Source organism: Kogia breviceps, chromosome 16 (genome assembly GCF_026419965.1).
Source record: "Kogia breviceps isolate mKogBre1 chromosome 16, mKogBre1 haplotype 1, whole genome shotgun sequence".
Taxonomy (NCBI): Eukaryota; Metazoa; Chordata; class Mammalia; order Artiodactyla; family Physeteridae; genus Kogia; species Kogia breviceps.
This window is the reverse complement of record NC_081325.1, coordinates 4,892,871-4,916,764: the sequence shown is the minus strand read 5'-3', so window position 1 is coordinate 4,916,764 and position 23,894 is coordinate 4,892,871. Positions and strand designations below refer to the sequence as shown.

Genomic DNA, 23,894 nt, shown 5'->3' with positions numbered 1-23,894 from the left:
CCAGACACCAAGACAGCCCTAAGGAAGCACAAAGTAGCCACTCTCGCTCAGTTACCACCGTGTCATTAGGAAAAGTTTGAATAACACTTTCCTAGGGGCCCTGATGCTTTGTGAAAAACAGTTTTTAATTCAAAAGTTGCCTATTATGTTTTGGTCAATTAACAGCTAATGCATCAGAGCTGCATTTTTTTATTTTTATTTATTTATTTATTTTTGCGGTACGCGGGCCTCTCGCTGTCGCGGCCTCTCCCGCTGCGGAGCACAGGCTCCGGACGCGCAGGCGCAGCGGCCACGGCTCACGGGCCCAGCCGCTCCGCGGCACGTGGGATCCTCCCGGACCGGGGCACGAACCCGCGTCCCCTGCATCGGCAGGCGGACTCTCAACCACTGCACCACCAGGCAAGCCCTACAGCTGCATTTTAAAGCAACCTTAAATTCTTAATTTAGTACCTATTGATCAAGCTAACAAAGATCTTTGCCGTTTTAAATATTTGAGATCTTCCTGAAAATATAAAATGCATAAGACAACACACAGTAGTGTATCTTAAAGACATCTGTGCCTATAAATGCTTTTATAGCAAGTGAATTACTTCCACACACTTAATACAAACTTAAATAGGATATCAATCTTTAATAGAGCATTTTTCAAGAATACCAAATTGATATTTGATTTACACAAAAGTATCATAACCAAGTGGACCTAAAAGCCAGTCCTAAGTTTATAAAGAGAGAAAAAGCCCCGAAACAGAATTGAATTATTTTAGTGGAGAAAAGAAAAAAAATCAGGATGACGCTCTATGTCACCTGAAGAACATAACGTCCTCTTGCTGTACTTTTAGCCCTTGATGGTGGGAGGTGCCATCCGTCATGTACTTTTCCTCTCCCCATGTCACGGATGTCTCTTGTGTGACTAACATTTGAGCTACGTTGCAAACTTCCACTAAGTGCTCCAATTAAAACTCATGGACTTCCTCCAGTTCATGAAGATGTATTTGCTTACAGAAGAGGATCTCTCTTCCCCTCCTCTCCCCCTTGCAAACTCTACATTGAGATTTTGAAAACTGAACCCAGAATGACACCTGAGTTTTTGGTATGGGGTGACTTTCCACGGCTGTAATAACAACCCAAGTTAGAGGATATTTAATCAGCTGGCTCCCTCAGACCATGCCACAGCAAGCCCAGAAAGTCTAAGCTAATTAAGAAGACAAAAAAAAAAAAAAAAAAGCACACATCAATAACCAAGGAAATATAAAGTTAAGTAAAATGAGATTATCCTCTCTCACAAACTGACAGTTTAAAATACACCAGATGAGACCTGTTTCTGACCATGAGGTTTATAAGGAGGTCCAAGTAAGTGTCCTTTCACTGTAACCATTAGAAAACTGGAATCTAGGAAACTACTTTTTTCTGATATCAAACAACAGGCAGCGTAGGAAAGTAACTTGAGAGAAGAGAAACAAACAAGGTGAGAGCCCAATCATCATACCTTTCTACTTGAAAACAATTTCTGGGCAAAAATGCAAAGAAGGGGGAACCCAAACAAAAGCCTGGCAGTCTCACCAAACTGAGGAGACAGAGATCTCAGGGTGATGAGGCCAAAAGGCTGAGAATTTACAGAGCAGAGAACAGAGGCTGGGACTATGCAAAACAGACCCTCTAGAAATTTGCATAGGGTCACCTCGACTCTTTGGCTAAATTCCAATTTGCACATATGCATGGAAAAATTCATCAGGGGAAGAATAATGACCAAGGAACTGCCAGAGGAGCGATTTCCAGAGCTCACACAAAGCCAGGAAATGGTTAGAGTTCCTACGAGCCAGAGTTGAGAGACCTTGTTGACTACATGAGGAATCAGGCCTTATGTGTGGAGCTAAAATAGATCCATAAAAACTAGCCTCAATAAGATCAAACGAATCTACAAGTAACTAAGTGGGAACAAAGTCCAGAACTCCTAATAGGAGTTCTAATTGAGTACTGCCAGCACTCAATTCACATGGCATTCAATCAAAATGACTAGACATGCAAATAAACAAAAACCCATAGGAAATGGATGAGCCAGAAGAAAATCCAGCAACGGGAACAGACTGATAAGTGAAATATGTAGGATTACCAGCCAAGGATGTTAAAAATAACTGATATAAGTAGATTCAGTACGTCCAAGAACTTAGAGGAAAAACTATAGTAAGGAAGAAATGGGAGATACATAGAAGAAACAAATGGAACTTCTAAAGATGCAAATTAGAATATCTGAAATGAAAATGTTACTCGGTGGGATTAAACGCAGATCAGGCACTGCAAAGGAAAGGATTCGTGAATTTGAAGACACAGCAACAGAACTATCCAAACGGAAGCAATGGGAAAATACAGAGCATCAGTGACCTGAGGCCATATCAAAGTATAAATAGTCGGAGTCCCAGGGGGCAAAAAGGGGGGAGGAGGGAAAGGACAGGAAAATTTGAAGATACAGTGTGGAAAAGTATTTCCAGATTTGATGAAAGCTATAATCCCAACGGTTCAGAAGCTTAATGAACACAAAGCAGAAGAAACAAAAACACATCAAGGCAGAACATATTCAGATGACAAAACCTAGAATAAAGAAAAGTTATCTTACCAGAAGCAAGAGAAGACATATTACATATTAATAAACAAAGATAAGAAATATTTCAGAATTCTCATTAGAAGCTTTGCAAATCTGAAGAAAATGGAACATATTTAGAGTTTTTTCCAACTGTTAATTTAGAATTGTATACCAAGCAATAATATCTTTCAAAAATGAAGGTGAAATAAAGACTTTTTTAGGCCAGCAAAAGCTGACAGAATTGATGTACTACCAGAAAAGTTAAAGGAAGTTTTCTAGGCTGAAGGAAAAGAATACAGATAGAAACTTAGATTACACACACACAAAAAAAAAAAAAAAAACAAGGGATGCCTAAAATTGGAAATACATAGGTAAATGAGATATTTCCTTTACAAATTTTTTAAAAATTATTTAATAGATAATATACTAGTATGTTATGGGAGTTACACTTAGAACTAAAATGGATAGTGCAAAGGATACAAGGGGAGTGAATAAAAGATATAATATTCAGGTTCTTACATTAGGATAGAAGGGGAGTGAATAAATGATACCGTATTAAGATCCTTACGTTAAAATACTATATCGTTATTTGATGGTAGAAAGTCACAAAAGATGCCTACAGGAAATCCTGGAACAACCACTAAAAATATTAAACAAGGAGCTACAGTTAATAAGCCCAGAGTAGAGATAAAAAACGTAAAATACACAATTAATATTTTTTTAAGGCAATAAAAGAGGAAAGTAAGGAACGAAGAAGGGACTGGACAAGAAGAAAACGAATAAAGATTATCAATTTAAATCCAACCACATTGATAACTGTTCATTATAAATAGTCCAAGTACTCTAATTCCTTCAACTGTCAGATTGAATAAAAAAGCAAGATCCAACTATATAGTCAGCCTACAAGAAATTCACATTAAATATAGATAGGTTAAAAGGGAGAAGATGCCACGCAGACCACCAGAAGAAACCTGGAGTATAACAGCACCAGACAAAGATTTCACAGCAATATTACCGGGGTTAAAAGGCCTCTTTCATAATGGTAAAGGACTCAATTCACCAATAAGACTTAATAGTAAACATTTATACCTCTACTCACAGATACATGAAGGAAAACTTACAGATCTGTACGTCGAAATAGACAAAGCCACAACTATACTTGCAGACTTCAATACTTCTTTCTCAGTAGTTGGTACAACAAGGAGAAAGAAAAAAACAGTGAAACAAGCAACTATATAGCAATTTGATCATTATAAGGCAACTTGACACAGCTGGCTCTTCGAGAACTCTCCACCCAACAAAGAAAACAACACACGGTGGGCCATTCAACATGATAAACCAGTTTGTACTCTAGTCTCAACTCATTTAAAAGGACTGAAATTATGTACAACGTGTTCTGTGACCACTATTAGAAATCAATAATGAAAAGCTCTTTGGAAAATTTTGAAATATTTGAAAATTAAACACACTTCTAAACTGTAGGGTAAAAGAAGAAATTAAAAGGAAAATTAGGAAGTATCTCAAACTGAATAAAGATAAAGTTAATGCTCTAGCTTGGGGCAGAGGGTGGGCAAGGCAGCAGTCTGAGAAGACGACATAAAAATAGTCAAACCAGGGCTTCCCTGGTGGCGCAGTGGTTGAGAATCCGCCTGTCGATGCAGGGGACACGGGTTCGAGCCCTGGTCTGGGAGGATCCCACATGCCGCGGAGCAACTGGGCCCGTGAGCCACAACTACTGAGCCTGCGCGTCCGGAGCCTGTGCTCCGCAACGAGAGAGGCCGCGACAGTGAGAGGCCCCCGCTTGCAGCAACTAGAGAAAGCCCTTGCACAGAAGCGAAGACCCAACGCAGCAAAAATAGATACATTAATAAACTCCTACCCCCAACATCTTAAAAAAAAGATAGTCAAACCAAATCCTGCCCTCATTTATATGAGGGCCGTGTAGGTAAAACGTAAGTGAGATACACGAAAACACACTGTGCTGTGTTACAAGTGCCACAAGAGTGCCTTCAGAAAAGCCAAAGCTTGTCCTTCTGTGAGTGGGTCGTGGTCACGAGGAGAGGGTGGCAGGCGGGGACACAAGGACGAGGGAGGGAAGGGACGGAGGAGGCAGTGCTGCGAGGAGAAGGCAAGCGAAACCAAAGTACCAGGAATCCCGTGGGGACACTGGAGCACGGAGTGGGCTTCATATTCACATTTCTCTTTTGTCTACAGTAATTCCAGGAGGTTGGCATTAACTGCACTCCATACGCAGGAATCTTACAAGCCGGTTCACTTGTGCAGGTTCACCATAATGGCTGCAGTGGGCGGGAGGTCAGAACCCAAGCTCCTCGTCGCCGCCAGCTAACCCCTAACCCCTAACCCCTGACCCCTGACCCCTGACCCCTAACCGAACAGTCACCACTGGGCTCTCGTCCGCAGGCTGCCCACATCCACAACCTTGTCCCATCAAGTTCACCCCATCTCCCAGTAACCCACCGGGCATCCTCATGCTTTTGCTTCAACTCTGCCCAAAAGCTTCTCCCCACGCCCAGCCATTCTCTACGTGAATCTTACTCATTACGCGAGACCGAGGAGTCCTCCCCTAGAACCTTTCCTGCAGCCCCTTTAGAATTTACATTCTCTCTCTCATATGGTCTCTACTGAATAAGCACAGTAAGAGTTTATACCAGCACCTGAAGATGTACAGTTCAGCTAAACATTTTTTTTTGGAAGATCAATACCGAAGTCAGCATACATTAATTCAGTCGATAAAACCAGAGCCCACTTTGTACCCAGAACGGCACTTAAGGCAGAGGTGAATGAGGCAGTCCCTGCCCTTCGCAGATCCGGAAAAACACTAAGTCCCTGTAAATGAACAGGGCACTTCTCAGAGGGGGGCGAAAGCAAAGGCAGGAATGACACCTCAGCTCGGGACGTGAACGGGGGGTACGACACCATGGACTCCAAGGGAAAGGATGATGTTTGGTTGTCGGTGGGTGAAGGGGATGCACAGGGAGCAAAGGATGAATGAGACGAGAGGGGCTTTGCTGGGTTTAAGACATTTCAAGTTTGCAGTTGCTGCGAACTCTTCAAGGGGGAACGCTCAGTATACACTTGGGCATTTGTACACAGAGGGTGAAGCCAGGTCTGGCTGAAGATTAAGGAACTATCAGCATGAAAAGGGTGGATGAGACTGTCTCAGGAGAATCCACACTGGCATTGGCTATGTGTTGCACTACGGCTTAGAGAGAAAATAAGCTTTAAAAGCTGTCCTTTCAAACGAAGACCAGTCTAGAGTAAATGAGCTAAGCTTTTATCTTCAGAAACTAGAAAAAGAGCAAATTAAACACAAAGGAAAGGAGAGAAATGAAGAGGGAAGAGAGAAAAGAAACTAAAGAAATAGAAAATATACATATTTCAAATCTTAGTCTTTGCTATAGTTTATCTGACAACTTGAGTACAGAATTTTTTAAAACGCCTAAAAAGAAACAAAAATTTTTTATACAGGCATTTTTTCTGAGAACTAAGTCTTTTTATATATCTGAGCATAACAAAAGTAAAATTAGGGCTTCCCTGGTGGCACAGTGGTTGGGAGTCCGCCTGCCGATGCAGGGGACGCGGGTTCGTGCCCCGGTCCGGGAGGATCCCACGTGCCGCGGAGCCATGGCCGCTGGGCCTGTGCATCCAAAGCCTGTGCTCTGCAGCAGGAGGGGCCGCAGCAGTGAGAGGCCCGCGTACCGCAAATAAATAAATAAAGTTGTAAAAAAAAAATTAAAGTGGCCTAAAAAGATAAAAGCTTCCCCTAGCCGTACCTTCAAATTTTCACTACACCAGGTAATCTGTTTGACAATAGACTAAAAGGAGAAATACGGCCTCCACAAAGACATTGGTGCAACTGCAAGGTGGCTTCCCCACAAGACCCCATTAAAGAAAGAACTCCACCACTAGAGAAAGCTTGGAACCAATGTTAATAGAACACGTACAGTAACCTCAAATTTTACCAGGTAGTTAAGTTGCACAATGGGGGCTACTTTCAACTATCATGATGTACTCTGGCATGTAAGGCCACACTGCTACTTCTTTTAGCTGTCGGGCTGTCACGTCAGGAAAATGATATAACAGAAGTTTGTAACATCGCACCTGTCAGAATGGCCGTCGCCAAAAAGACAACAGGTAACAAGCGTCAGCGAGGCTGCGGAGGAAAGGGAAACCCGCGTGCACTGCTGATGAGAACGTGAATCGATGCAGCCACTGCGGGGAACAGTACAGAGGTTCCTTCAAAAAAAAAAACTGGAAATAGAGCTACCATATGGTCTAACAATTCCACTTCTGGGGGTTTTTTCCCACCCTCAAAGAAAACAAAACCACTAACTTGAAGAGATACATGCACCCCCATGTTCACTGAAGCATTATTTACTATTGCTAAGATATAGAAACAACCTAAGTGCCCACCAACAGATGAACGGATAATGATGTGGCGTATATACACGATGCAACATTACTCAGCCATAAAAAAGAATGAAATCTTGCCGTTTGTAGCAACATGGATGGACCTAGAAGGTATTATGCTAAGTGAAATAAGTCAGTCAGAGAAAGACAGACATGGATGATTTCATTTATATGTGGAATCTAAAGCAAATGAGCAAACAAAACAGAAACAGTGTTACAGATACAGAGAACAAACATCTGCTTGCCAAAGGGGAGGTGGGTGGAGAAATAGGTGACGGAGGTTAAAAGGTACAAACTGATAGTTACAAAGTAAGTGACTCACAGGGATGAGATGTACAGCATGGAGAATATGGTCAATATTTTAACAACTTCGTGCGGTGACAGATGGTAACTAGATTTACCACAGTGAGCATTTTGGAATGTATACAAAAATCGACACACTATGTTGTGCACCTGAAACTGACAACGTTGTAGGTCAACTATACTTCAATTTTTTTTAAAAAGAGGGGGAAAAAAAAGGCTTACGATTGAAAGCTCACAAAGGAAAGGCGAGGGGCAAACCGGAGATCGGCCCAACAGTATAATGAGAGACAGGACAAAGGTTCCAAGTCCAAGTCGAACATCTATCTGCTCTCAAATTATTACCCTCTCGCAGTAGCAAACAGAACATAACCTCTTTTAACATTCAGCAAAAACAAAGTTTAAAAAATAATTCGTGAAGCATCACGGTGGTGTGAGTCGTTCTTTTTTTCTCTCCCCTTTGATTTACAACTAATCAGACACCCGTAACTGGAGGAAAAAAAGCACCTCCGCACGGCAGACCAGGACACCAAGACGCACCCATCGGTGCACCTCAAAGTGTGTGGACTGCACCTCGGAGGAGACTGCAGAGCGAGGGAACTGGCCCTGGGGCCAGCGGTGGCAGAGGAGACAGCGGTCCATCTGGCAGCCAATGAGCGCAACCTTTCTGGCAGAGATGTTGCAGGGTGAAGGCGGTGAGTGGGGATCTGCCAGGACCAGCTGCTCTCTCAGGAGAGACCAAGGGACCAGGGGAGGGAAAGGACAGGGAGGTGGCCGGACAAAGAAAACTGGAAGGAAGCGTCCGTTTGTCCCAAGAGGCAAGAGCACCACCCCCAGACCTCTGGGATCACCCCGCCACTCGAGGGCACATCCAGGTGCCAGGTACACACCTCACCCTACTAGGCCGCCACCCTCTGTTTTCTGTTTTTGTTTTTAACGTGCCCACTCCCAACCTTAGCGGGGAGTTAGCTCAGAGAAGAGAAACCAGAAACTTGTGCCATAACACCACCTCCTGGAAAACAAAATGACTCTGAACTAGCGACCTGCTGAACTGTTAGAACCAAAGTAAGCAAAGAGGGGCTTCCCTGGTGGCGCAGTGGTTGAGAATCTGCCTGCCGATGCGGGGGACACGGGTTCGAGCCCTGGTCTGGGAAGATCCCACGTGCCACGGAGCAACTGGGCCCATGAGCCACAACTACTGAGCCTGCGCGTCTGGAGCCTGTGCTCCGCAACAAGAGAGGCCGCGATAGTGAGAGGCCTTCGCACCGCAATGAAGCGTGGCCCCTGCTCGCCGCAACTAGAGAAAAGTCCTCGCACAGAAACAAAGACCCAACACAGCCATAAATAAATAAATAAGTAAAATTTTAAATATATAAAAAAAGGAAGAAATGAAAGAACTTTGAGGAAATTTGGAAAAGTTAAAAGAAAAACAACAAAGTAGGCAAAGGATAGACTAAATAAGGAGGGTGCGCATGACTTCACATGTGTCAACACAGGCACTTTTCATCAGACACCATGAAAAATCATGGTAATATGGTATAACAAAAAGAAAGTGACAATTTTCCAGCAACTAAACCCAAAGACGTGGAATACTGCAATATAACTTATAAAGAATTCACAATAGCTGTTATGAAGAGATCCAATGGGCTACAGAAAAACTCCAGCAGGCAGTTCAACGAGCTCAAGAGTAAAATCAATGCACAGAAGGAGTACTTTACCAAGAAGACTGAAATTCTATAGAAGAACCCAACAAAGTCTAGAGCGCAAGAACTCAAATGAGATGAAGAATGCATTTGAATACTTTGGAAATAGAGCAGATCAGACAGAAGAGAGACTATGTGAGCTTGATGACAGAAAAACAGAAATGATTCAGGTGGAATGGGACAGAGAACTAAGATTTTTTTTTTTAAGTAAAAAAACCTACAGGAACTATCAGACTCCATCAGAAAAGCCACCGTAAGAATAACAGAGGGGCTTCCCTGGTGGTGCAGGGGTCGAGAGTCTGCCTGCTGATGCAGGGGACGCGGGTTCGTGCCCCGGTCCGGGAAGATCCCACGTGCCGCGGAGCGGCTGGGCCCGTGAGCCGTGGCCGCTGCGCCTGCGCGTCCGGAGCCCGTGCTCCGCAATGGGAGGGGCCACAGCAGTGAGAGCAAAAAAAGAAAAAACAAACCACAATGAGTTATCACCTCACATCTGTTAGAATGGCCATCATCAAAAAGACAAACAGTAACAAGTGCTGGCGAGGAAGTGGTAAAAAGGGAACACTTATACATACATTGTCGCTGAGAATGTAAACGGGGCCAACCACTAAGGAGCACGGAGTTTCCTCAAAAATGTTAAAAATAGGACTACCATATGATACAGCAATTCCGCTTCTGGGTATTTATCCAAAGGAAATTAAAACAGGATTTTGATGAGCTATCAGCACTCCCATGTTTACCACAGTATTATTCACAGTAGCTAAGACATGAAAACGACCCAAACGCCCAGCAGTGAATGATTGGATAAAAAAGATGTGGTACCCATACGAAAGGGAGTATTATTGAGCCATGAGAAGACATCCTCCCATTTGCAACAACACGGATAGACCTTGAGCACATTATGCTAAGCAAGATGTCAGAGAAAGACAAGCACCGTACGATGTGTACGATATCACTTGTAAGCGGAATCTAAAAAAGCTAAACTTGTAAAAATAAATTAATTAATTAAATGGTGGTTAACAGAGGAAAGGGGTGGATAAGACTGATGGTGTTTACGGTACAAACTTCTAACTAGTAGCAAATAAGCCCTGGAGATCTAATACACAGTATAACGAATACAGACAATGTTATTGTACTATACGAAATGGGATAAAAATCGCTACGCTGGCAATCATATTACAATACATAATGTATCAAAGTCACATACTGTGTACACCTTAAACTTATACAATGTTACACAAATAGATTCAGTTAAAAAGTGGATTAGAAATGATTCGTGTAGGTGAAAGACCACAGAAAAGAGGCCTTGTGTCTTTGCCTTATTCTTAATAATGGAAAGGTGTTTCGATTCCACAGTTGTCTAAACTTAACTCTTTTTCCCTTTCAAATGGGAATGTCTAATTCAAGCTTATTTTATTGTGCTACTCAGATTACTAGCTTCAAAATCATTCCAAGATAGGCCAAGTTTTCTTAAATAAAACACCAAAAACAGGCTTTAAGGAAAGCTTGATCAATTTGACGTCGTTAATATTAATAACTTCCATTCATTGAAAGATATTGGGAAAAGAAATAGGCATGTCACAGATTGGAGAAAGTTATTTGCAATACGTGTATCTGACAAAAGCCCTGCATCCAAAATCAAGAATTCAGGCAAAACAATAATAAAAGGTAAAAGCAAACTGAGCACAAGACCTGAGCAGCATTTCGCAGGAGGATGGCGCCCAATGGCCACCGAGCGCGTGAAAAGGTGCTCGGCGTCGCCGCCCACTAGGAGAATGCAAATTAAAACCACAAAAAGACACCATTAAACACCCACACATGTGGCTTAAAAAATGAGACACTCGTGTTCACCATAATGTGGAACAATTGCTGCTGAGAACACAAATCACATCAACCACGTTAAAAAAAAAATACCCATGTGGCAGTTTCTAAAAGTATACGTCTAGCCCATCGAGTTTATTCTATGCCCAGTTATTTTATCCAAGATAAAAGTTATGTCTACAAAAATATACAGGATTTTACTCAAAATAGCAAAAAAATGGAAATAACCCAACGTCCCACCATCAAGGGGTGGGTAAACATATGGTGATCTATCACAGGACGGACACCCACGGCGGCTGAAAGAAGCCAGGCAAAAAAAAAAAAAAAAAAGCACATCCTGTAACATTCCATTTATGTGTAGTTCAAAGGCAAACGCATCTTTAGGTATAAAAGTCAGAACAGCGATTGCATCTGGTAGGGAGCGGACTGTCTGGGAAGGGGTGAGAAGGATCTTCCTCCGGGGTGATGGAAATACTCTTATTTGGGTGTTGGCGTATGGATGGACAAAATTCATTGAGCTATGTACTCTAGAACTGTACGCTTTGTATGTTAAATCTCAAAAATAAAAGATTTTTTAAAAAGATATCCCAAATGCATTTGTCATTCAAGTGACTTTATTTTACTTACAATATTCTATCACTCAACAGATCCTGCCTGATCACCTATTATGCGCCAGGAGCCCTTCTAGGCACGAGAGCTACAGCAACGGACAAAACAGGCAGAAGTGCCTGCCCTTACATTCTGGGGTGTCGGGGTGGGGGGGGGAGACAATAAAGAAAATAAGTTACAGTATTTTATAAGGAGAAATGTAAAATAGCAAAAAAAAAACTTGTTAATGAGCGAGGATGGGGAGGGAGGCTGCATTACAGTTTTGCTATTGACCCCATAAACCACTATTTAAATTGAATCATGATGGATATGCACACACAATTCCACGTATGGTTTTTAACTGTAGTAAAAGTGGTTCGGATAAATAGGCGTTTTAAGCGTATAGAAGTGTTAAGTACATTCACAGCGTTGTGCAGTCCACCTCCAGAACTCTTTCTTGCAAAACTGAAACTCTGTCCCATTTCAACACGAACCCCCTACTCCCCTCTCCCCCCAGCTCCTGCGGCAACCACCCCCGTACTGTCTCTGTGAGAGCAGTAGGTTTCATTTGTTACACATAGTGAGACAACAAGAAAAAACTTTCTAGCTGTGTGTGACAGATGTTAACAAGTCTCATTGTGGTGATTATTTTGCTACATACGAATATCAAATCCTTACCTTGTACACCTGAAACTAACATGTTATAGGTCAATTATCTCAATTTTTACAAAACCTAGTCTAATTGTTGAAAAAGTATCTTATGCAAAGCGGGACATTTTAGTGTTGGGTGTTTACAATAGCAGTTTTCTCGGTCAGCCAATAATACTTATATAAAGTATATCTGAAAGAATCACAATTTGTATCAGGTTACAAAAATCTGAGTTCCAAGTTATAGTTAAGATGGAGAAAAAAAATGAATGAGTAGATAGGCCAGGAGACCAGACAGGATAAGGAGAGCTCCTGGAATACTTCATGGTACCCAAGGTATCAGCATCCTAATCACACAGATTTCGTATAAATCACTATCAATTCTGTACAAGTTCCTGACACTGTCGTTCTAATTGTACGGTAGGGACCACAACATCCGATTGCCAAAAGCACTGTGTCTTGACAAACAGAGCTTAGAGTCTGCTCAGCTATAGTTTAACAGTTGTAATTTTTACCAATTAAAAGAAGTTGCCCAGAAATTCAGAATTCAACTCATGTTCTTTGGATTTTTTAACTTTAGCAGCTGCTACATCACTGTTGCAAAAGCAAATTAAATACGTAACAATAATTCACCATGATATTTAAACTAAAAGAAAGAGTTTTTTTTAAAAAAAGAGGGGACTGTGATAGTCAACACTATTTTAAAATTACTTCTTCTCTCACCAATCAGGAGCTTAAAGTTTTGAGCTTATAATATTCCTGTCGCCCACTGAGGGGGAAAAAAGCCTATTCCAAGACCACAGAATATTATTAGCTCATTTTCACATGTAACTTCTGTTCTAAATACCATCTAATTCATTTTAAGGTTTCATCTAAATATTTTGATTACAAAAAGCTATTTCAAGGCTCTCAATGTACATTTGAAAAATATCTAGCTAACATTTGCAAAAAGAAAAAGAATTCCCTAAATCATCATCTAGGCTGTTTTGGCTTTGTTTTAAGCTATAGGACCCACAGTCAGTATCTAGAAGGCACAGGAATGAAGAATTGCTAGCTACAGACTGACCACCTGCTCAAAAATTTGCTGCTCTTCTCAGGGTCCCCCATGACCCGTGCCTTGTGTGGGCTACATCTATATTCAACAGCTGTGAGGATGTGTCCGTTACCTATAGAACAGGATCTTCTCCAGCTGTGGGTCCGAGGCATGGCACTTCGTCCTCTACACAGACGTGTAAAGACAGAGGCAGCAGTAACCGTTCACGGGTGTGAGTATTAGGAGCGCTCAAGGCTGATCTGCACGATAATCTGGGAGAATCGTACTACGCCCTGAAACCGTCCTGCTCTGATTCACCTGGCAGGAAACAGAGCCCTTGATTCTGAGAAGATCACAGTGGATAGTAGAGGGTCACATGGAATTGGGGGGAGGGTGCAATTTTTAATGAAAAATCAAACAACCACAAAAAACCCTTTTACCTACTAAATTAGGGAAGGGAAAAAAAGGGAGAGAGGAATAATACTCGATGGTATTTCCTGCTATGGTACAGTAAACTCTCTAAGTCAGTAGAAGTCTTCTTGGCTTGCTGTGTTTCCCAGTCACATCACGGAGATTCTCCCTGGTTAACCACCGCTCATAACAGCGTGCAAAGAAAAGGGTCTGTCCTACGCTGCTGGTGGGAACGTAGATTGGTGCAGCCACTGTGGAGAACAGTATGGAAGCTCCTCAGAAAACTAAAAATAGAGCTACTGTATGATCCAGCAACCCCACTCCTGGGCATATACACAGACAAACCTATAATTCAAAAAGATACATGCGCCCCTGTGTTCATAACACTATTCACAGTAGCCAAGATATGGAAACAACCTAAATGTCCATCAGATGAATGGATAAAGAAGATGTGGTACATATATACAATGGAGCACTACTCAGCCATAAAAAAGAACGAAATAATGCCATTTGCAGCAACATGGATGGACTTAGAGATTAAAAGTGAAGTAGAGATAAATATCTTATGATATCCCTTATATATGGAATCTAAAATACGACACAAATGAACACATCTACGCAACAGAAACAGACTCAAAGACAGAGAACAGACGTGTGGTTGCCAAGGGGGTGGGGGAGGGAAGGATTGGGAGTTTGGGGTTAGCAGATGCAAGCTAGTATCTATAACATGGATAAACAACAAGATCCTACTGTAGAGCACAGGGAACTATATTCAACATCCTGTAATAAACCTTAGTGGAAAATAGTTTTTAAAAAAGAATGTATATATGTATAACTGAAACACTTTGCTGCACAGAAGTTAACACAACACTGTAAATCAACTATATTTCAATTAAAAATAAATAAAATGGCTCTTAGATTTTAACCCTCTAACTCCATGGACACCAAAGATCTCTCAGCATGATGGCTTTTGGTTTTGACATTCATCTAGAAGATATACAGAAGTCCCCAAATTCAATATATTTAACGAAACCATATGTGGGATATGTCCTAGTTAAAACCCAAAAACAGTGGAGGGAAAGGGTCAGAATCATGTGACATTTTTAAAGCCTGCCGTGCCTCAAGGGATGTGCAGAGGCAATGGCAAACGTTATCCTTGAATTCGACGGCAAAAAATCAGACTCATTTTTATTCATTTATTTATTTATTTATTTATTTATTTTTATTTTTTTGCTGTACGCAGGCCCCTCACTGCTGTGGCCTCTCCCGTTGCGGGGCACAGGCTCCAGACGCGCAGGCCCAGCGGCCACGGCTCACGGGCCCAGCCGCTCCGCGGCACGTGGGATCTTCCAGGACCGGGGCACGAACCCGCGTCCCCTGCATCGGCAGGCGGACTCTCGACCACTGCGCCACCAGGGAAGTCCGGGAAGCCCTACACAAGAGCATTTTGATGCAGGAGTAAAAAGTCAGAGAGAGACAGCCTTCAACAAGACAAGGGGGCTGGGGGGTGGGCAGAGCTGGACGTTATAAATGGTGGTTCAGTGACTCTGGCGGGGCAGCTGATGCGGATGGGGCAGCAGGTAGGAAAAGAGCCCACGATCCTCCGCACCGAGCGGTGGCGAGCCCCGATCTGAGTCCTAAAGGACAAGCACGCGGGCAAGTGTCCTGAACGCAACTTCGGGTGCCGGGCTCCAGTCGTAACCATCTTTGACCAAGTGCCCCCTCCACCCGACGTAAGGAAGGCTGCAGGAAGCAGGGGTCCAGCACGCTTCCCTTACACGACTGCCAGATGCACGGTTCTAACGCACCACGGTTCTGTGTGGGACGAAGCCTTTCAGCCCAAACCCAAGAACCAGGATGTGCATTTACTTTCATAGACGCGTGGGACGCTTTAAAGACAGACCCGAAACAACACGATCTGCAGGATGCGCCTGAGATTCAGAAAAAATCCACACCACTGTCTCCTCTTCCCCCTCCCCCCACACACCCAAGTCAAGGAATAAACACGTATTCCATCCCCACGCAATCGCTGCAGGACATGGGGCCAAAGCTTAGGACCTTAGGACAGACCTTCCACCAACTCGACTCCCACAGATAAAACCAAAAGGAAAAGAGAGTTAGAAGTCATTCTCCGGACTAATTTAGATTTCTCCAACACTGTGATAAAAATACACAAGTGAGACGGGCTGGGACCCGGAACCCTTGGCTGCAGTGCTTGCACCTGGACAAAGGTCTCCTTGAGCAACAAAATACAAAGAAACTATACGGGACTAAAAATAAACACAGGCATACCCAGTTAGGGCAAATTACGGACAAGACAGAAAAAGAGCAAAAAAAAAAAAAAAAAAAACCCCAGCTGCCGCTGCTGAAGAGCCGGGAGCAAAAGCAAGGTGCTGTGCACGCCCGCTGCACACAGCGCCCCGAGGCGGGTGGGCAGACCACCTAAGCCGTGCGTGTGGCCCAACCCTGGCACACACCCCTACCCTCACCCCAGACAAGGAACCACCTCTGGGAGTCAGCCAGGGAGCCTGCTGGCCGTTCTCGCCCCACCCCTACCCGGCTGCAGCAGGGGCCCCAGGAAAGCCTTGCCCGAATTTCTTGTCTGACCTCTGACCAACGTCTATGGACCGAGGAGGTCCAGAACCCTGGTCGGTAGCACAGAGACACCCCGAGGGGCCCAGGAGCCCAGCTCCCCGTGGGAGCTCCTGCCCAGGACGCTCTGCCCGTCCACACCGGGCCGGATGCAGCCCTAGGATTTCGCCAGAAACCATCAAAGCCCCTGAACTCAAGTGTCATGTTCACACTAGGAAAAATAAATAAATAAATTCACTGTGTTCACGGAAATCTAAAGATCCCCCCAGGAAAGGAAAAGGCAATGGACGTACTTTGTGTGGGTTTTCTGCTCCAGCCTAGGGTCCCCAGAAACACCCTATCCTGGGTGCACTGCAGATACGACCTAAAACCGCGCCCTGGCCGAGAGCACCCCTGCGTGCGGACACGCCCGGGCCCCCCCAGAGGTCGATGGGCAAAGGACCCCCAAGTACAAAGAGATGTGGGCTGAGCGCGGGCTCCTGCGGGGCTCCTCCTGCAGGAACCTAGCCCAACATTTCAAGGTGAAGACATCACAGAGCCATCATGGGTGTGGATGGGCGATGCGCCGTGGCACAGCCCTACAGTGGGGGGTTATTCACCAGTAAGTAAAGGCACCACGTGCTAATCCGAGCTACAACATGAATCAACCTTGGAAACATTATGCTACTTCAAAGCAGCCAGACTCAAAAAGGCCACGTACCCTAGGACGTCCGAGAAATGTCCCAAATCGGCAAATCTGTAGAGACAAAGCAAGTTAGTGATTGCTGGGGGTTCGGGCGAGGGCGGAAATGCGGAGGGGCTGCTAAGGGTAAGCAGGCTTACTTTGGAGGTGATGAAAATGTTCTGAAATGAAAGAGTGGTGATGGTTGCAGGACTCTGAATATAGTAAAACACACTGAACTGTGCACTTCAAAAGGGTACCTTTCATGTTTGCGATTAAAATCATCAAAAATAAAAATGATGCACTCTTCTATAAGTAGGTTACAGTACAATAACAAGTTAAACTTTAAAAACTGCTATAAGCATTTTTTCTAAGGAGCACCTCCGATTAAATTAGAAGCAATCAAGCTAGAGCTAAACGGAATCTCAGATAACCTCCGATTGTCTTCTAGAGCTTGGAGGAAAAAAACAAAAATCAATTCCCATTTTGTTGTTACTGCATGGGGTTTCTTCCCAAAGTAAAGGTCACCAGGAGAACTCATCGATTTAAAGCTGTTTAGAGAAAGCATACAAAATGAACAGCGTTGAGGTCTTCTGGCCCATTCCAAAGGCTTGATTATCAAAATGGGAGATTATATATATAAATACAGACATTTATATAACTAATATGATCAATGTGATGTATTGTGTATGGTATGTAATGTAACAGGGAAGAGCCAATCCTGACTCCATGTTGGATCTGTTTCTTTACTTTAATGGCTGCTTCCTGATGCTTTTGTTCCCTAAAAGGATACAGTCTATACATAACGGCCGGCCCCGGGGAACCCTGCCCCTCTGCCTGAATGTTAAACCAGAGTGCCTTTGTTCAGGCCAACATCCGGACCCTGTCCACCTGGGGACGGCTGCAGGAAAGAAGAAATGAACACGCCCCCTCCCTGAGGCTGCCCACTCCAGGGGATATTTGCAAATCCTATAGCCTTTTCTGCTTCACTTCCTCATCTCCTCCCCCTCTCTGTGCTATACAAGAAACTGGCCTCCGAACCCCGATAGGATGGTTATTTGGAGACTCTGCCGCGTCCTCGGTCTGCTGGCTTCCCGAATAAAGTCCTACGTATCCCTTGCCTCAAAGCTGCGTCTCGGGCAAGCAGAGGGAGCTTGGACTCGGTAACAGTAACACACGTACATGTGTATCTGTACACACGCGCTGAACGACTGGCTACTTTGTGAAACACGTCTTAGGCGGGAAGACACACTGAAGCAAGGAGCTCACCAGCTCCCCCGGTCGTCCCTCAAGCCAGGGATCCTGCGTAAGGACCAGTCATTCCTCACCCCACTGCAGGGACCTCCTGCTAAACCCTCGGAAACTGCTCCCCCAGATCAGCTCCTGCCCCTGCAGAACCCCCCGCAGCTCCCGGCCTGCAGAGCAGCCCGCACTTCCTGCAAGGACCCCATGGGGGCTCCCAGGCACCCCCGTGCCCAGTGACCCTCACAGCTGATGTCCCCTTCCTTCCTCTCCGCCCGAGCGCCCCCAACACTCCCCACACATGAGCCCCGATACCCCCTCCTCCCCGCCCTGCCCTGCTGGCCTCGCTCCAACACCCACGCTCGTCTTGGCCCCAGGTCTCCGTCCTGGACGCGAGCCCGCACTGCGAGCTGGTCGCGAGACGTCTCCACCTGGCGGTCCCACGTGCTCCTCCAACCAGCTCCAAACCGAATGGTCCTTCATTAAATCCCCCCTTTAACTAAGCTCTCAAACCACAAGCATCACAGACACCACTGATTTTCGGTCTCTGTGGCGACGGGCTGGTCTCATCTCTAAAAGGCTGGCCCTGCCCCCCAGGGTCTGCTGCCCACCCCACCCCCCACCCCCGTCAGGACCACCACACACCCGCCGACTCCCGCCCAGGCTGTGCCCTGTCACCCACACCAGACCCACACCCCCGGGCCGCGAGAGTGCCGCCCCGCGAGCCCCCGACGGCTCCTCCACAGCGAGGCGGCCGGGCGGGTGACACCAGGCGCCGTGGCCTCCCCCAAGCACACGGGCAGAACATGCATCCCCAAGTGGGCGGGTGCCCGCAGGACCACGGGGTCTCTCGTGTTACTCAGCCGTCTGTCACGGTTATGGCCTTCCTGAGTGACACACACGCTAGAAGGGAAATGCTCTAGGGGCACCAAAGGTTGTAGCATGAAGAACGGTCCACCGTTCGGCTGCTCTGTCCCTCCTTGGAGGCAGCTACCGTCACCAGATTTGGGGGACCCCCAATCCCGGAGAGACTGGGACCCAGAGGACTCGTCAGATCTTTAAAGACCGCACCACAGGGTTTTAAGGGCTTTAGGTGCCGGTTTAGGGCTCCTTCCCACAACAGACTAAGATGTCAAGAAGGAGAAGGCGTTGCTCATCCCTGAACCCTTCCTGCACACGCGGCGCACAGCTAAGGCTCGGTCCTCTTTCACCCAGAGAACGAGGGAACACCCAGCAGCGGCAGTCGGTGTCACGACAGTGGCAACAAGTGGACGGACCTGTGCAACAGGAAGAGCTCAGTGGCTGAGGGGTGCTTCAGGACTTGCCCCACGCGGGGCCACGTACATTTGCCAGGTTTTTGGTTTTTTTTTTTTTTTTTTTACTTTTCATTTTGTTAATACACTGGGTTCTTTTAAGAACAGTTTTAGGTTTACAGGAAAAGGAGCGCAAAGCATAGAGAGCTCTCATTACGTGCTCACGTTGTTTCTCTTAACGTCTTGAGTGGCTGAAGTATAGTCGTTATAGTTGATGAACAAGTAATGATGCATTAACTAGAGTCCACCATTTATAGTAGGGTTCACACTTTGCGTTGTACATTCTATGTGTTTAGATGAATGTGTAGGACGTGTGTCCACCACTACAGCGTCACGCAGAAGAGTTTCGCTGCCCTAAAGATCCTTTGCTCCATCATACGTCTCTCCCCCTCACCTCCAGCTCCTAAGATCCACTCATCCTTTCACTGTCGCTATAGTTTTGCCTTATCCAGGATGGCGTAGAGTTGGAGTCATACAGTATGTAGCCTTCTTTCACTTAGCCATACACATTTAAGGTTCCTCCCTGTCTTTAGGTGGCTTGATAGCTCTTATATATATATATATATATAGCTGAATAAAATTCCACTGTCTGGGGCTTCCCTGGTGGCACAGTGGTTGACAGTCCGCCTGCCGATGCAGGGGACACGGGTTCGCGCCCCGGTCCGGGAGGATCCCACGTGCCGCGGAGCGGCTGGGCCCGTGAGCCGTGGCCGCTGCGCCTGCGCGTCCGGAGCCTGCGCTCCGCAACGGGAGAGGCCACGATGGTGAGAGGCCCGCGTACCGCAAAAAAAAAAAAAAAGTGAGTAATCAGCAAAGTGAGCGACTGAGGACACAGCATCCATCACACGTTCAGTCAGTGCACACTTGTACCGGGTACCAGGTCAGCAGCACTTGCAGGAGAGGAAATCAGGGGCTCCTGTACCAGGCCCCATGGAGGAGGCCTCCCCGCCCCCGGAGCCGGGCACAGCTGGTTCCGCCTCCCAGCTCCACTGCCGTCCACACTCTGGAGCCCCTCCCGAGGCCCCCAGGACAACTCACCTCTCTACGGCACCACGTGCTAACAATTTCGCGCTGTTACTGGGCCCTGCCCACTGGCCTCACCATTTTCCACCTGGAGAAATCTTCAAAGCCGGCCGGAACCTCACCCTTCCAACACCTGCTCCTCACATCCCCTCCTCTGTTGCTCACACGCCCCGTGGAGCACAATACGTATTTTATGATGATGTGTACACATCCTGCTGCCGCCCCTGGCTTGGGTCCTTCTTAGAGGAGGACACTTCACCTCCTTCACCCCCGAATCCCACCCCCTCTGAGTTCCGTGATACGCAGCAGAGACCTTCAATCATCTTGTTGAAAGATCTACGCCAAACAACTCGCCGAGCACGGGCGCCCTCAGGTGAGGCATGAAAAACAAATCAGTGCTGGCAAAGCAAGCATCCCTTCGTCTGTGGAGCAAATGCTTGTGCCAGAACGCACGATGGAGCTATAGATACTACAGGCTTCCGAAGAACCTCTGGAGGTGTCTTAAGTCCTTAAGGAATTCTTTACATCGCAGTTGGTTCAGAAGAGTTTTGTCTAAGTCATACTACAATTGAGGAATGAGCCAGGAAAGGACAATTATGTCTCTGCTGAAGCCAGAAGTCCAAAAGTTTACGCCCTACACCTGTTTCTATCCCTTTCCAATAACTGCTCAGTATCACCATTATATAACTGATAGGGCTGGGCCAAGCGGCATGTAGCAAGAGGATCCGTCCTAGATACCACGTGACACGGAAAAATGGTGATACATTTACCAAGAGCAAAAAGAGAGACTCAGGTGCCCTCTGAAGGACTTCAGGTGCCTTTGTCAGCCCTGCCAGGCCCCAGAGTTCAGCAGTAAACATACAGCCTTCATCTCAGATTTCCACGGCACCGAACAGAGCCGGCACAAGGTGACCTACTTCTGCTTTCTCTGCCCTGCTGTTTGCTTCCAGTTCTGCGCAGGTAAAAGGTGGCCATTACTTGGGTAGTTTTCAGGTGGCCATACAGTTTACCTCTTCTTTCAGAGGGACAAGAGAGACCGTTGAGTTACGGAGAAACATGTCAACAAATGTTAAGAAGAACAGTCGCGTGCCCCCCACACAGCGGGGAACAGGGCCCCGGAGGGACCCCGAAAACGAAAGGTACTGCCCAGCAAGCATCTGGGCACCACTACGACGCCAGCCCATTAAGGGAACGTTCCACGTGAAATTAAATTTCACCTGTGCGTTCTACACCAAGGTGATGTCAATGAAAATGATCAGTAAGCAATCAGTAATAAGAACAGAAAAGGGTTTTATTTTAACCAGCTGAGGACTAGCCCGGAAGCCCTCTGCCCAGAAACCGCTCCAGGGAAGCAGCTTTTCAGCACAGCTTTATATCTTGTCAGAGCAAAGAACACTGAAACAAGCCAGGGAGACGTTTTTTCAAGGTTTCAAAATAACAGACCAGCACGTCCACAGCGAGTCAGCGTGGCCTTGGCACCTGGAAAGGGAGGCTTATCATCAAAGGAGGACCAGCTCTGGTATCCCAGGAAGAGGGGCATTTAATTTTTATCTTTAACACAGACATTCTTTACTTCTGGTCAATGTGCCCTTTTCTTTGATAATTACAGCAGATGTACAGTATATGTCTGATAGACCACAAACGGGCTGTTTGTGTGCACTTAGCATCAAATTCAAGTTCACTCATGTGTAAGCCAGAATGACTTCCCCAGACCTCGATATGTGAAAGTCTCCTTTATCAGCGATCATTTCTTAAAGAACGTGAGGTCTCTGTCCCTCTAGAATTGTCTTATACTTCACACGATAGAAAAAAATCTGAGAGATTTCACTTTCGGTCCTGGAACTTGAAGCAAAGTTTTGGAAATAAAGGGAAGGCACGGCTTAAATAAAATAACCCCAGGGAGACATTCCACGGATGTAATTTGAAGATGAAACGTATTTGTCCAGACCTGTTTACAGCTATCCCAGCTAAATCTTACAGCTGAAATTCATCGTTTAAACGTTGAACTCTCCTAAGACAAGGTCAACATTCCCATGGCCGTGATAGTAAAGCATGTAACTTTACAGATTCAACGTTAAGCCCACTTCAACTATCACCCCAAGTTTTATCTTGTACTCACAACACTGCACCTAAAGCGTGGCTAGTACTCAGTGTAATCATCTTTGGTACATCACATTTCTGTGAAAACAGGTTTTAAGATGCCAACAAAAGAGACCTACCTTCCTCCACAGCCCGCTCTCTGCTCCGCCACAGCCCGCTCCCTGCTCCGCCAAAGCCACGGCCACGCCCTTGCCCCCACCCCGCCCCCCGCCCCAATTTATCCTGGCCTCTGATTGCCACTGGCCTCAGCTGGCGCCCTGCCTGAACCAACCCTCTTCCAGCCAATTCATTCTAAAGTGGTTCTTTTCAAATGGCCCCAAGGATGAATCCCCTTTGGCCTCTCCCCACCCTCAAAAGGAGTCAAGTTTGGACACGCTTGCTCCCAGATGCCATTGGAAGGCAGTTTCTGCGATGGTTTTTCCATAGAAACCCTTCAGTAGAAAAACCCAGAACCCCGGGAAGACGGTTTACTCTCTAGGCCAAGGCACGCACACACACACACGCTGTGAGTTACCTCTGATGATCCTTTCTAGAACTATTCACACACCTGCCTCGGTTCTTTGCTCCCGGCAATTGCCAGCAGAATCCTAGCCAAGAGGGCCCTTTATCGGGATCGTTAAGCTGTGCAAGTAGAGAACCGGGGCCCTTTCCTGCCCACCTATACGGCTTTTATCATTTATTTACATTACTTCTCTTCATGGCTCTTGACTGCATTTCACTCTGGTAGAATTTGCTCCCTGTTAAGCTTGTATTTCCAATTAATACGAGCCCCTTAAAGCGAGTGATTAGGGCTTACAGTTCTCTAGAAGCCAGCACAGGATCGGTGCTTACACGACACACATTGTGACTGATGGAAGAGAACAAACTAACTGGCGGTTCCCACCGACCACCCTGCCGACGTGAACCACAGCCAGCGCTCCGTGACTGGAGACGCAGCCTAGCGAGAGGCACCTCGGGTGTTAGTTAAACTTCATGGAAGTTTTGTGATTCGGCCGCCGTAGGGCTCCGTGTTCCACCCTCAGCCCCAGCCCGTGATGGATGAGGATGAGGCCAGCAGAGCCGGGGTGACAGGAGGGGGAAGGGAAGCAGACCTGCCTTGGGAGAAGGCCTGCTGCGCGCCAGGCAATGTGCACGTCCTTTGATTTCAACCGTACGAGATTCCCAGGAGGTGAATATTGTTATCTGGGTCTGAAAGGTGAAACCACGGGGGAGTCGGGGAAGTTCGGCGGTCGGCTCCGTTCACGCGGCACGAGAAAAGAGCTATAGAAGAAGGATCTGACACCGGATCCTTACCCGCTCTGCTCTCATACAGGGAAGGGCCAAAATCGACGGCGAGGACGGAGGTAATCAGCCACATGACATCGCAGACAGGACCCCACGCACACGGGCTGCACACCGTCACGTATGAAGTGCTTCGACAGGCGTATCTGAGCTGACCCTCGCACACACCTCA

General features: G+C 46.1%; 1 protein-coding gene across 6 annotated transcripts in view; it reads right to left on the bottom strand.

Annotated features, from left to right (window-relative positions):
• The window catches only part of ATP8A2 (ATPase phospholipid transporting 8A2), a 516,648-nt gene that overhangs the window by 453,738 nt on the left and 39,016 nt on the right, over positions 1-23,894 (bottom strand). The gene's annotated exons all lie outside the window — the stretch shown is intronic.